Here is a 6,198-nt window from a genome sequence, read left to right on the forward strand (position 1 = left end):
AGAGGCAGTCAAAAGTTGAACCTGCTTGTTCCCTCGTGAACCAAGGTGAGGCATTGCTACAGTAATAAAGTTTATTCCTACCAAGCCACAGATGGTTAACATCTAGACTGATTGTTCTGTGCCAGAGAACAGTTTGATAAAGAATAAAATTTTATTACAAATTACTATGGACCAATAGCTAGTTCTTGAATTAGCTGTCTGCATTACTTACCTCATTTGCTAAGCATTCCCCATGACGTCAACTCCATCTAGAGTCAACATTGATGTATTTTTTCATTGCTTGGAAAAATGCATCAAATAAGTTTGTACACTACAGGCTAGATAAACAGGCTATTCACTTCAAATTACAAAATTCAAGAAGGGAGACTTGCATTAGACTATGGTAATTATATAGCGGAACTCAAAGTTTGGAGATGAACTATTCAGAATTGAGATCATCAATGAGTAAAGGGAGAAGATGTAGAAAATAATACTACCTCCGTTCTCGAATATTTGTCGCACGCTAGTTCATTTTTGAACTAAACCGCGACAAAAAAAGTACGGAGGGAGTAGTTAGTATAATGAGTTGAAACAATATACAAGCTCAGAGTAGTGAAATTCAGTAACAGTCAACTACATCTCCAATCATATACCTCTTTTCTCAACAAATGGATTTGCTTTATGAGAGAAAACAAAGGGCTCCAAACCAAGACTGCATCCAGTTGCAACGATGTTGCATGCGTATATGACCCAACTAACATAACCATTTATATTGCAAATTTTCAATTGAAAACGATACTACTACAGTACCCCCTTAGGGCTTGTTCGGTTCTACCCCAATCCATATGGATTGAGGGGGATTGAAGGGGTTTCAATCCCTACTAAGTCAAAATCTTTTTCAATCCATATCAATCCCCACCAATGCATATGGATTCAAAATAATCGAACAAGCCCTTAATGTTTGTTCTCCCAAAGATACCTACTTCATGGTTTTGTATGATCACAAATTTTACCTGTGAATGAATATAGGTTGGCTGGGATGAATCAACTGCTGGTGAGCGACAGCCAAGGGTGTCACTTTGGGAGATTGAACCCCTGACAACTTTCCCAATGTATCCGTCTCCTTTTCCGCTCAGGCTCAAGCGTCCATGGCCAACAGGCTTGCCTTCTCTGCATGGTATGAGGTGCAGTTATGTTTAGCTAGCCTTTGTTAGATATATTAGCTTATCAAATAATTCTGCAATATGCATTATATCGCCAATAACCTTTCTTGTCTTGTCTATCCGTAGGTGGGAAGGATGATGACCTGGCTAACTCTCTCATGTGGCTTCGAGATACCGCAACTCCTGGATTTCAGTCGTTAAATTTTGGTGGACTTGGTATGAGCCCTTGGATGCAGCCAAGGTTGGATGCTACCTTACTTGGCCTGCAACCTGACATGTATCAGGCGATGGCCACAGCTGCTTTCTAGGATACAACAAAGCAGGCATCGCCCACAATGCTGCAGTTCCAGCAGCCCCAGAACATAGCTGGTCGGGCTGCCCCGCTTATTTCAAGTCAGATTTTGCAGCAAGCACATCCTCAATTTCAGCAGCAATCGTACCTTCAAAACATCTCTGAGAGCACAATCCAAGCACAGGGTCAGTCTGAGTTCCTCAAGCAGCAGATCCAACGCAGCCAGTCATTCAATGAGCAGAAGCCCTAGATGCAACCCCAGCAAGAACCACAGCAGCAGCAACCACAGTGTCTGCCAGTCCCCCAACATCAGCAAATGCAACAACAGAATATGACCAACTACCAGTCTATATCTAATGCATTATCACCGTTTTCTCAGTTGTCGCCAGTTTCTCAGTCTTCACCTATGGCGTTGCAGACTATATTACCGTTCTCGTAGGCACAGAGCTTCACAGACACGAATGTAGGTTCATTGTCTCCATCCAATGGCAACACCATGCAAAACACACTGAGGTCGTTCTCATCAGAAGCAGTTTCTCACCTCAGTATGCCGAGGCCCACTGCGATACATGTCGCAGACCCATGGTCGTCGAAGCGTGTCGCGGTGGAGTCTCTGCTTCAATATAACAATCCTATTAAATCGCAGTTCCAGCATGAATATCATATATGGTAGTTGGAGAAATGACTGGAGGACCATTTACCTTGAATTCTGCTTTAGGCCAAGCCTTTGAAGATCCCAAGCAGACATCATAGGGCAACAAACATCATAACGTCCCTGCAACACAAAGTGTTCAGGCACAAGCACACTTATATTTATTGATTTGATATCTGCCACTGATTTGAGTTCCAGATTATCCAGGCAATCATGCAATACAATAACAAAGAAAACATGCTTGGCCAGAAGTTCAATGACAACTAAAGGTAGACAGGCATGAAGAGCTAAAGGCAATGCACAACTTGATTTGTAAAATATAATATCTACTCCATCCATTCCAAATTATAAGTGGTTTTGCCTTCTAGCAGACACACATGGACATTGTGAAAACAGCAAAACTCATTGACAAGCATACCAGTACAATAAAACCTTTAATATGTCGGATCTTATCAACATTGTCCAATAGGAATGAGTCCGAGGGTAAAAATCCCTTATTCACAAAGTAGTGGTTTTCAATCCTTGCAAATGCCTGAAAAATCATAGAGCCTTGCATCAGAAAATATAAGAGAAAATGTAATTTGACCACATAAATCATAAAAGTGTCGACTAAAAAATGTCTTATCAAAATTATGTTGCTCTTTGTAGCTTTAGGCATGTATCTATGGGAAGTGATTCAATAAGAGAAGTAATTCGATGGTTGAAAGCGTTTCAATAGGATAAATTATATGTAGAAAGTGATTATGTGATGGAAGTGAAAGAGAAGCTACTTTTTTCAACTCCTAGCCTTCTAGTTCATTTCAGAAACCCCTTCACGAAATAAGCAAGCAATCACTTCTCTGCAAAACAAACTGTTTGGTGGATTCAGCCTAGAAACTGCTCTAGGACTCGATGCAGATTTCTACAGCCATTGGTGGCAACAGTTTACTAACACTAAGGAGTAGCAAAAAGCTAAAATGATTTCCCTAGATAAGCTTCTTAGTTATGTTTAGGAAATGGAATCTAAAACATATTACATATAGATTCATCAATTATGTTCCCATAGCCACACTATTACATGCCAAAATGAAAAATAGGATAAAATGGAAAGCAGAACACATACCACTTGTTATATCCTTCAGAGGAGTCCCCTGTCAGGGAGGTCAGGAACCGTGTTAGGGGGTGGGCATCGACGGTTTGGGATGCGAGGATGGCAAATGTCGTAAAGGCAGATTCGCAGCGGGGGCGCCACATGCTACAGAGGGTTGAGGGATGGCCGCTGTCAAAGGTGAGCGCCTCCTGATGCTTGGATTTGATGGGTGGGAGGCACTCGACCCCAGGCAGACGGTTGCCTGTTGATGGAGGTGGACTTGAGCGTATCCGCGCTGTGGCTTTTGATTGGTTTTCCAAGCAGAAAACACAGCTAAGAAACTGCATCTATACAACAAAATTTCTCTAAATTATAAATATATTACCTTTAAAGATAGTTCAAGGGACGAGTATAATTGAGGGTACACATACCAGAGTCTTTTACACTTGAAAAGCCATATATGAGACAAGTTTTTCGCGAAGAGATGGTATTTTGATTTTTTTTGCCACTTATCCCCTAAGATCCCCTACACGCGTTTCCCCAAGGTTAAATGGAAAAAAAGGAACAGCCCAGATAAGAAAAGGCGACAGACCCTTGGGCTGTTTTCATCAGATAGTCTATTGTTAGGACAGAAGAACTATTGTTAGGATTTAGGAAGTAGCCAATGAGATAGTATATGGTACCTTTATTAACTCCTTTCCATTAGTTCCAAAATCTGGTTATATGTTGGCAACTATTTCCTCATACTTCAGCTTTTCCTGAAAGATTGCATTATGATGTCACACAGTAACTAGATTTATTTCCCTTGTGGTAGCTAATAGAATAAATACTTACTGTAGTGTCTTGTTATTGTCCTTTGAGGTCCGCTCAACAACATCAAACCATGATTCTGGTAAATCCAAAAAATGTTTGTTCAATCAGCCCATCCCTGCCTCTAATAATATAGCCCATTGCTGGCATCCAAGTCGACCCAGTTTAGACTTTAGACACCATTGACTTGACTCTAATACAACTATCTTAAAGTCTACTGGTATATTATTTTACACTTGAGAAGCGAAGGGGGGCCTAGCCTGAGGGAGATTTTGGCGAACAACTCGTCGGTCTTGTCATCTGCGGCGAGGCTGATGTCGGTGATGGTGACAGAAGAAGCAACAAAACAGATGTGTTAGATCAAAGATGTAGCATATAAATTTCAAGCAATTTAGACTGAGGAGCTCACTTCAGGTGCTAGATAGCATCGTCGTCTTCCTCTAGTGTCAAAATAGAATGAGAAATCAAACGGATCATCATCCGGGATATACGTTGGCTTGAATGATGCAAAGTCCGCAAGATATAACCAATTCCAAGAAGTAACGAGCACATTTTCACATTTTATGTCACCTGGCCGCAAAAAAAAGTGTGAAAATAACAGCCAAGATTTTCTTCCAATGCTACTCAAACAAACCCTTCTCACCATGGCAAAATTCCCTTACTATGGCTCTGTTCCACTGCATGAATTAACTGCACAACCAAATGGTCTAAGTTGGCAACCATTTCTGGAAAGGAAACAAAAAATAAAGAATAACTCTAGCATGCCCCACTTATTCTAGTTTAATATTTATATCTGCACTTAACAGTGAGAATATATGTCCTTATGGGCTATGGACACCAAAGAAAAGAGACGTCACCTAAAAGGCAAGCCATTTCTTTGCAACCTGACTGAGGAAAGGGCGTGTACTCAATCGATCTTGCAAGTTACTGAAGAAGTATTGTCTCAAGAGATATGCTGCCTTATCTGTTTGCAGCCAAACCTGAACAACACTAGAAGCCAATTCAGCAAGTGAACTGAATTGCAACGTACATTTATTGGTTCATACTATCTTAGTATTTCAGTAACATGCCAGCTTGTGGAAAAAACATCCAAATAAACTAGCTATATCACTAACTTTTCATCAGGACTTAATCAAAATAGCTAACACGCAGCACATGGGATAAAAATCACTTGAAAGGGCGGTTAATTTATTACCAAAAACACAACCTTGTACTGTAAACTTAGCTTAACCAAACATACATGCAACACATGGGATAAAAATCCGATAAACCACAATAAAAAAATCTCTTAGAACATGCAATTGCGCATTGGAATAGCGTCCCCAATGCCCCCTCTTTTATGAAGCTACAACCTACGCCCCACAGGCAAAACCGTAAGCCCTAAGCACAGAATCCTCACCTGGAAGGGCCAAACGTGGGACCCCTCGATCCCCTTGAACGCGTTCCTAATCCACTCTAGCCTCAGGTCGTGCTCCTGCAAAACCAGCAGCGGGATCTCACGACCACGATCCAGAACCAAATCCGATTGAAGTCACGAGGGGATTGGCAGTGCACCTGCGAGCAGCCGCCAGCCGCGGCCGCGGGCGGATTACCTTGAGGTCTATGGACTCGCCGACGGGCTTAAAGTAGACCTTGACGAGGAGCAACCCCTCGTCGTGCTTGCAGCGGACGGACTTGAGGAAGCGGCCGCGGCTGTCGACGTCGAGGAGCATGAGATTGTAGGTGGACAGCAGGTCGTGGAGGTAGTACTCTGTCGACGCCTGCGTCGTCCGCGCGATCTTATGCCCCATCGCGTCCTCCGCTGGTGGCGCCGCCTGGGGCTTGCTTTGCTTCGCTTGCGGGGTGCGTTGTGGGCTCGTGGCGTTGCGTGGGGCGTAGGCAATCAATCAGGTCAGGTCTAGTCATAGGATTTGCGTGGTGTGGGGCAGGGTTTGGGGGAAGGGCGGGGATCTGGCAGCGGACGCGAAGGCGGCTGTCACGGCGGTGAGGCGGTCAGGAGCATCGCGAGCGGAGGCGGGGCCACGAGGTGTAGGACAGGGTTTGGGGGGGAAGGGCGTGGATCTCGCGGCGGACGCGAGGAGGGGCACGACATCACGAGCGGAGGCGTCAGGGCGGGGGCGTGGTGAAGCGTGGTGAAACAGTGGCGTGTCGGAATCTCACCTTGCCTACCCTTCCACCTGGCGGCGGCGGCGCTCATCCCGCTGGCGGCCGACGGCTTGTAGTCCGGCGGGTC

General features: G+C 44.0%; 1 long non-coding RNA gene and 1 pseudogene across 1 annotated transcript; one reads left to right on the forward strand and one right to left on the reverse strand.

The window, feature by feature from the left end:
* Nucleotides 1-232: 232 nt before the first annotated feature.
* LOC103655815 (auxin response factor 17-like) lies at nt 233-2,107 on the forward strand (annotated as a pseudogene).
* A 1,080-nt stretch (nt 2,108-3,187) lies between these two features.
* LOC103654394 (uncharacterized) lies at nt 3,188-5,937 on the reverse strand. The gene is made up of 6 exons (XR_002269267.1): nt 4,823-5,937; nt 4,609-4,655; nt 4,375-4,535; nt 3,990-4,276; nt 3,839-3,913; nt 3,188-3,681 (listed from the first exon to the last, which is right to left on the reverse strand). It is a non-coding gene; the product is annotated as an uncharacterized lncRNA (long non-coding RNA).
* Between the last annotated feature and the right edge of the window lie 261 nt (nt 5,938-6,198).

This window comes from Zea mays, chromosome 4, assembly GCF_902167145.1.
Source record: "Zea mays cultivar B73 chromosome 4, Zm-B73-REFERENCE-NAM-5.0, whole genome shotgun sequence".
Classification (NCBI taxonomy): Eukaryota; Viridiplantae; Streptophyta; class Magnoliopsida; order Poales; family Poaceae; genus Zea; species Zea mays.